The sequence below is a fragment of the Nothobranchius furzeri genome, chromosome 13 (genome assembly GCF_043380555.1).
Source record: "Nothobranchius furzeri strain GRZ-AD chromosome 13, NfurGRZ-RIMD1, whole genome shotgun sequence".
NCBI classification, from domain to species: domain Eukaryota; kingdom Metazoa; phylum Chordata; class Actinopteri; order Cyprinodontiformes; family Nothobranchiidae; genus Nothobranchius; species Nothobranchius furzeri.
The window spans coordinates 9,902,880-9,910,528 of NC_091753.1; the positions used below are offsets into that span (position 1 = coordinate 9,902,880).

The 7,649-nt window shown below is 40.6% G+C and overlaps 1 long non-coding RNA gene across 1 annotated transcript; it reads left to right on the forward strand.

Annotated features, from left to right (window-relative positions):
• Positions 1-3,619: 3,619 nt before the first annotated feature.
• LOC139062456 (uncharacterized) lies at positions 3,620-5,244 on the forward strand. Its single transcript, XR_011515990.1, has 4 exons — positions 3,620-3,757; positions 4,294-4,389; positions 4,480-4,567; positions 5,026-5,244. It is a non-coding gene; the product is annotated as an uncharacterized lncRNA (long non-coding RNA).
• The last annotated feature ends 2,405 nt before the right edge of the window (positions 5,245-7,649 follow it).

Here is a 7,649-nt window from a genome sequence, read left to right on the forward strand (position 1 = left end):
ATGTCCCAAAGGTCACCGGGCCTGGTGTCACTTTAAAGTAGTAGTCCAGTTACACCTTGTGGCCTTATAACTTGGCTTCTGAATGTCCTAGAGAGGTTAGTTTGTTTTAGTGTAGTCCAATCAACAGCCCCTAAAACCACAAAAAGGAATGGAGTCATTAGCACTTATGGTTTGTAAATGGCACCCAGAATTATGTTGCACGAAGCACAATTTCACATCATTCTGGGTTCATTTGTGTGAAAACAAGGTCCAATCAGGCTGAAACGTTACAGGAAGGTAGAATCTATTGAGTTGTAAGTGATCTGAACGTTTCATGATGATAGCACTTTCCTAAGGGGGTCAAACCATGTCCCAAAGGTCACCAGATCTGGTGTCAATTTAAAGAAGTAGTCCAGTTACACATTTGTGGGCTTATAACTTGGCTTCTGAATGTCCTAGAGAGATCAGGTTTGTTTTAGTGTACTCCAATCAACAGCCCCTACAACCACAAAAAGGAATGGAGTCATTAGCACTTATGGTTTTTAAATGGCACCCAGAATTATGTTGTACGAAGCACAATTTCACATCATTCTGGGTCCATTTCTGTGAAAACAAGGTCCAATCAGGCTGAAACGTTACAGGAAGGTAGAATCTATTGAGTTGTAAGTGATCTGAACGTTTCATGATGATAGCACTTTCCTAAGGGGGTCAAACCATGTCCCAAAGGTCACTGGATCTGGTGTCAATTTAAAGAAGTAGTCCAGTTACACATTTGTGGGCTTATAACTTGGCTTCTGAATGTCCTAGAGAGATCAGGTTTGTTTTAATGTACTCCAATCAACAGCCCCTACAACCACAAAAAGGAATGGAGTCATTAGCACTTATGGTTTGTAAGTGGCACCCAGAATTATGTTGCACGAAGCACAATTTCACATCATTCTGGGTCAATTTGTGTGAAAACAAGGTCCAATCCGGCTGAAACGCTACAAGAAGGTAGAATCTATTGAGTTGTAAGTGATCTGAACGTTTCAAGATGATCGCACATTCCCATAGGGGGTCAAACCATGTCCCAAAGGTCACCGGGCCAAGTGTCTCTTTAAAGAAGTAGTCCAGTTACACCTTTGTGGGCTTATAACTTGGCTTCTGAATGTCCTAGAGAGGTTAGGTTTGTTTTAGTGTACTCCAATCAACAGCCCCTACAACCACAAAAAGGAATGGAGTCATTAGCACTTATGGTTTGTAAATGGCACCCAGAATTATTTTGCACGAAGCACAATTTCACATCATTCTGGGTTCATTTGTGTGAAAACAAGGTCCAATCAGGCTGAAACATTACAGGAAGGTAGAATCTATTAAAATGTAAGTGATCTGAACGTTTCATGATGATAGCACTTCCCTAAGGGGGTCAAACCATGTCCCAAAGGTCACCGGATCTGGTGTCTAAAGAAGTAGTCCAGTTACACATTTGTGGGCTTATAACTTGGCTTCTGAATGTCCTAGAGAGATCAGGTTTGTTTTAGTATACTCCAATCAACAGCCCCTACAACCACAAAAAGGAATGGAGTCATTAGCACTTATGGTTTTTAAATGGCACCCAGAATTATGTTGCACGAAGCACAATTTCACATCATTCTGGGTTCATTTGTGTGAAAACAAGGTCCAATCAGGCTGAAACGTTACAGAAAGGTAGAATCTATTGAGTTGTAAGTGATCTGAACGTTTCATGATGATAGCACTTTCCTAAGGGGGTCAAACCATGTCCCAAATGTCACCGGATCTGGTGTCAATTTAAAGTAGTAGTCCAGTTACACATTTGTGGGCTTATAACTTGGCTTCTGAATGTCCTGGAGAGGTCAGGTTTGTTTTAATGTACTCCAATCAACAGCCCCTACAACCACAAAAAGGAATGGAGTCATTAGCACTTATGGTTTGTAAATAACACCCAGAATTATGTTGCACGAAGCAAAATTTCACATCATTCTGGTTTCATTTGTGTGAAAACAAGGTCCAATCAGGCAGAAACGTTACAGGAAGGTAGAATCTATTGAGTTGTACGTGATCTGAACGTTTCATGATGATAGCACTTTCCTATAGGGGGTCAAACCATGTCCCAAAGGTCACCGGGCCTGGTGTCACTTTAAAGAAGTAGTCCAGTTACACCTTTGTGGGCTTATAACTTGGCTTCTGAATGTCCTAGAGAGATCAGGGTTGTTTTAGTGTACTCCAATCAACAGCCCCCACAACCACAAAAAGGAATGGAGTCATTAGCACTTATGGTTCTTAAATGGCACCCAGAATTATGTTGCACGAAGCACAATTTCACATCATTCTGGGTCCATTTGTGTGAAAACAAGGTCCAATCAGGCTGAAACGTTACAGGAAGGTAGAATCTATTGAGTTGTAAGTGATCTGAACGTTTCAAGATGATCGCACATTCCTATAGGGGGTAAAACCATGTCCCAAAGGTCACCGGGCCTGGTGTCACTTTAAAGATGTAGTCCAGTTACATCTTTGTAGGCTTATAACTTGGCTTCTGAATGTCCTAGAGAGATCAGGTTTGTTTTAATGTACTCCAATCAACAGCCCCTACAACCACAAAAAGGAATGGAGTCATTAGCACTTATGGTTTGTAAATGGCACACAGAATTATGTTGCACGAAGCACAATTTCACATCATTCTGGGTTCATTTGTGTGAAAACAAGGTCCAATCAGGCAGAAACGTTACAGGAAGGTAGAATCTATTGAGTTGTAAGTGATCTGAACGTTTCATGATGATAGCACTTTCCTAAAGGGGTCAAACCATGTCGCAAAGGTCACCGGATCTGGTGTCACTTTAAAGAATTAGTCCAGTTACACATCTGTGGGCTTATAACTTGGCTTCTGAATGTCCTAGAGCGGTCAGGTTTGTTTTAGTGTACTCCAATCAACAGCCCCTACAACCACAAAAAGGAATGGAGTCATTAGCACTTATGGTTTTTAAATGGCACCCAGAATTATGTTGCACGAAGCACAATTTCACATCATTCTGGGTTCATTTGTGTGAAAACAAGGTCCAATCAGGCTGAAACGTTACAGGAAGGTAGAATCTACTGAGTTGTAAGTGATCTGAACGTTTCATGATGATAGCACTTTCCTAAGGGGATCAAACGATGTCCCAAAGATCACCGGATCTGGTGTCAATTTAAAGGAGACATAACATGAAAAACCCACTTTTTTATCCATTAACACGGGGTGTTTCACATTTTAAGTGTCTAAGTGAGCAAAAAGGCTTATATTATTCACTGGAGTTGCTATTTAGATATTTAATAATTAAGTTTTGGGCATATTTGTCCACCCGTTCAGTTTTTACATTATCTATTACATCAGTAATTAATTTAGTGAGGATAACTACCAAATATGGTAATGGCCCTCGGCTAAACACAGAGCCAATCCGCCATTTTTTCTTCTCGCTAAGATTTTTTGTAGTCCTATTGGAAAAATGCAGAATGTCTGGTTATTTTAGCCACACACAGCTCAAAACTGTTCCTCGTTTTAAGGAAGGGTGGTGTGGCAGTATTTAAACCCAGGAGCTGATGACACTACTGCTAAAAAAACACAGAAGAAAAAGTAGTGTGTTTGCGTTTGTTTGTGTGTGTGTGTGTGTGTGTGCGTGCGCGCGCGCGCGCGTGGTTCGTTCGTTCTGTCTCCAGGCTAGTGGCTAAGTACTGAGGGCTTCATCTATCTAAAAGGAGTTATTTCCATCTGAATTTGGCAGCACCGGGACACAGCAGCAGAGCGGTAAGCTTCATATCACTCTAAAATGTCGACAAACTTTACTTTAGATTTACGGGCATTAGCAGCACTAAAGCGTTAGCATCCGGCTTGCTATCGCTAGCACAGTATGCTAGTAAAGTTAGCACCCAGATTAATGTGGATTTGGCTGATTTTCGTGGAATAAAACGTGATTTCTGATCAACGCCTTCTTTTACACCAGATGATAACCTCCCACTGATTGTAACAGCAGAGAGCCTGTGTGTTATTCTACATGAGTGTGATGTAATCTTAGCATCCAGTAAATAAAGTCCCATATCAGCTAAAATGCAGCGTGACAAAGTCATTAAAGTGCGTCAACACAGTGGATTTAATAGAGTTTTAAAGAACGATCTCTAAGTGAAGTGAGGTTAGTTTTTTGTCTCACTGCAGATATAAAAACTAACTCTGCATCAGTCAGACGCAGCAAAGCTCACCGTCTGTATGAGCGTGAGCGTCGGAAAGCTGATAAAATTGGCTGTAAAATAATTAAAACAAAGTAAAAATGTTCCTTTGCTTTTTAGAGTCCACATCCAGAAGACTGGAGCCGTGTTTCACTGACAGGCTGTCAGACTAACGCCCTGATGAGCTCAGCTGGGACAAACTGGTCTGATGTTTAGGTAAGTGAAGATCTGCTTCTCCAAGTCCTTGAGATGCTAGTAAAAAATAATTTAGCCAGCTTGCTAATGTTAATTTTCTTCTCCTCTAAGGAACACAGAACGTTCAGATGTTGGCGTTTCACGTCACCTACTGAGGAAGGAGACCCACCAGTAAAGAGACGGTCTGGACCAGACCAAAGTGAGTGATGACACACCTCAGCCACCCTCATCATTAAGAACACCTCACCCCCTGAATCACTCCGTCTGATGACAGCAGAGTGATTTATTTGATGTTTTACTTGTTTAGTCTGTTTAGAAATTATTGAATTACATTATTTTCTGTAATCGACCATCTGATCTGGACGTGTACAGAATAACTTTCCCCAAGTTCAGCAGCAGCTGGCCTACAAAAACAGCTGCAGCATGTAGTAAGTCTGTCTGCACTGCTCTCTAATGAGCTTCCTTTCATAAGGAATCATTTGTATAATTTTAGTGTCACTATTTTATTACATTTGTAGGAAAATATGAAGTCACTGCAGCAAAGTGAACTTGTGAACAAACACAAACGTGACTATAAACATGAAAGCTAAAGAAACAACTTTCCTAAAGCTGCTTGTAAACAAAATATGTCATTAAAGTTATTGTCTATCATTGCAGAATATGGCGATGACATCATGGAACTGGTCTTTGGAAAAGTTTTCCCTGAACCAACTCCGTTTCTAGATGAGGTAGAGAAGATCTGCATCTCACCAACTCTCTGGTCTCAGTATTCAGACAACGGAGGTCTCCCACTGTTGTCCAGGACCAGTTTGAAGCCCACATACTGCCCCTCCCTCATCATCAGGAAACATCAATCCGTATCCTGAGGACAACAGAAGACGGCAGGAGGACAGGAACTCTGAGACCTAGACACCACCAGCACCGAGACACAAAGCACCTGTGTGCACAACGCCTGTTTTAACTACTAAAGCCTGTTTATTATATTGTTCTACTTATTTGCTGTGAGGTTAATACTTAGAAAATTTGTATATTAATGTAAACAATAAAAAAAATCACTGATTGTATGCTTTCTTTTAGATGTAATGGTCCAAACTCAGCCTTGTAGACATTTATTGCATCCTGTAGGTAAATACACAGAACAGGCTCAGGTCCAGGATGACCCAGCATGCTCTTCTTCCATTCTGGCTGTTAGGGATTGTATCAATAACTCAATGCCTACTGATGTTTTCACCTAACAGTATTTATTTAGAATGCAGGTAAGATTTAACTATATTTGTTAGCAAAGCAGACTGATCTTGGGAATTTCACTGCAGCACTGATGCCCACCTCTCTGTACACATTAGAGAGAATTACCAATTTACAGCTAAACACATTTAATAAAGATATAGGCTACGCATTGCAGACAATAAAAACAAAGTTGTAAGCATTAGAATTATAATGATGACATTAAAGAACACTTGGAGGAATGTTCTTTATTTTTGACTAGAATCTCAAATCTTTAAATTAAAATGTAACTGCTTTTTATCCATTTTCAGCCATTAAGACACCCAATATAAAATAAGACTACTTATAAAATTATTTATAATTATATGTATGTATATAGATAGAGATCTTAATAAAATATATTCTTTGAATGGTGTTTTAATGAGCTGTATCATTTTTTTAAACATTTTTTACAGAAATAAGCAAGCAGCATTCCTTGTGTGTGTGTGTGTGTGTGTGTGTGTGTGCGCGCGCGCGTGTGCCTGCTCGCTTGTCCCTCCGTCGGCCGTGACGGGTGTGTGTGAGTGACTACAGACAAATGCATGAGAGAGTTAGCAGCCATGAAACAGCTTGATGAACTACTCTCCCCACGTGTTTTAAAAATGCTAATATGCTATGCTAAATCTGCAATGCTAAATAATGATTTCTCTATAGAACTACAAAGTCCGACTGGGGGAGGAGAGTACAGGACTGCACTATGGAGGGGGGCGGAGTTTACAGCTCCTCCTCCAGTTTAAAGAGACAGTACCCCAAAACGGCTCGTTCTCAAGACTCTACTCAGAACAGGGGTAGATGAGGGTCTGTAGAGCAACAACAATGAGGAAATCAGACCAAAGAACTGCAGTTCCACTGTATTTAGACCCCCAACTGAAGGATTTAGATGTAAAAAGGAATAACTTAAAAGCATGTTATGTCTCCTTTAAAGTGACACCAGGCCCGGTGACCTTTGGGACATGGTTTGACCCCCTATGGGAATGTGAGATCATCATGAAACGTTCAGATCACTTACAACTCAATAGATTCTACCTTCTTGTAATGTTTCAGCCTGATTGGACCTTGTTTTCACACAAATGGACCCAGAATGATGTGAAATTGTGCTTCGTGCAACATAATTCTGGGTGCCATTTACAAACCATAAGGCTAATGACTCCATTCCTTTTGTGGTTGTAGGGGCTGTTGATTGGAGTACACTAAAACAAACCTGATCTCTCTAGGACATTCAGAAGCCAAGTTATAAGCCCACAAATGTGTAACTGGACTACTTCTTTAAATTGACACCAGATCCGGTGACATTTGGGACATGGTTTGACCCCCTTAGGAAAGAGCTATAATCATGAAACGTTCAGATCACTTACAACTAAATAGATTCTACCTTCCTGTAACGTTTCAGCCTGATTGGACCTTGTTTTCACACAAATGAACTCAGAATGATGTGAAATTGTGCTTCGTGCAACATAATTCTGGGTGCCATTTACAAACCATAAATGCTAATGACTCCATTCCTTTTTGTGGTTGTAGGGGCTGTTGATTGGAGTACATTAAAACAAACCTGATCTCTCTAGGACATTCAGAAGCCAAGTTATAAGCCCACAAATGTGTAACTGGACTACTTCTTTAAAGTGACACCAGATCCGGTGACATTTGGGACATGGTTTGACCCCCTTAGGAAAGAGCTATCATCATGAAACGTTCAGATCACTTACAACTCAATAGATTCTACCTTCCTGTATTGTTTCAGCCTGATTGGACCTTGTTTTCACACAAATGAACCCAGAATGATGTGAAATTGTGCTTCGTGCAACATAATTCTGGGTGCCATTTAAAAACCATAAGTGCTAATGTCTCCATTCCTTTTTGTGGTTGTAGGGGCTGTTGATTGGAGTACACTAAAGCAAACCTGATCGCTCTAGGACATTCAGAAGCCAAGTTATAAGCCCACAAATGTGTAACTGGACTACTTCTTTAAATTGACACCAGATCCGGTGACCTTTGGGACATGGTTTGACCCCCTTAGGAAA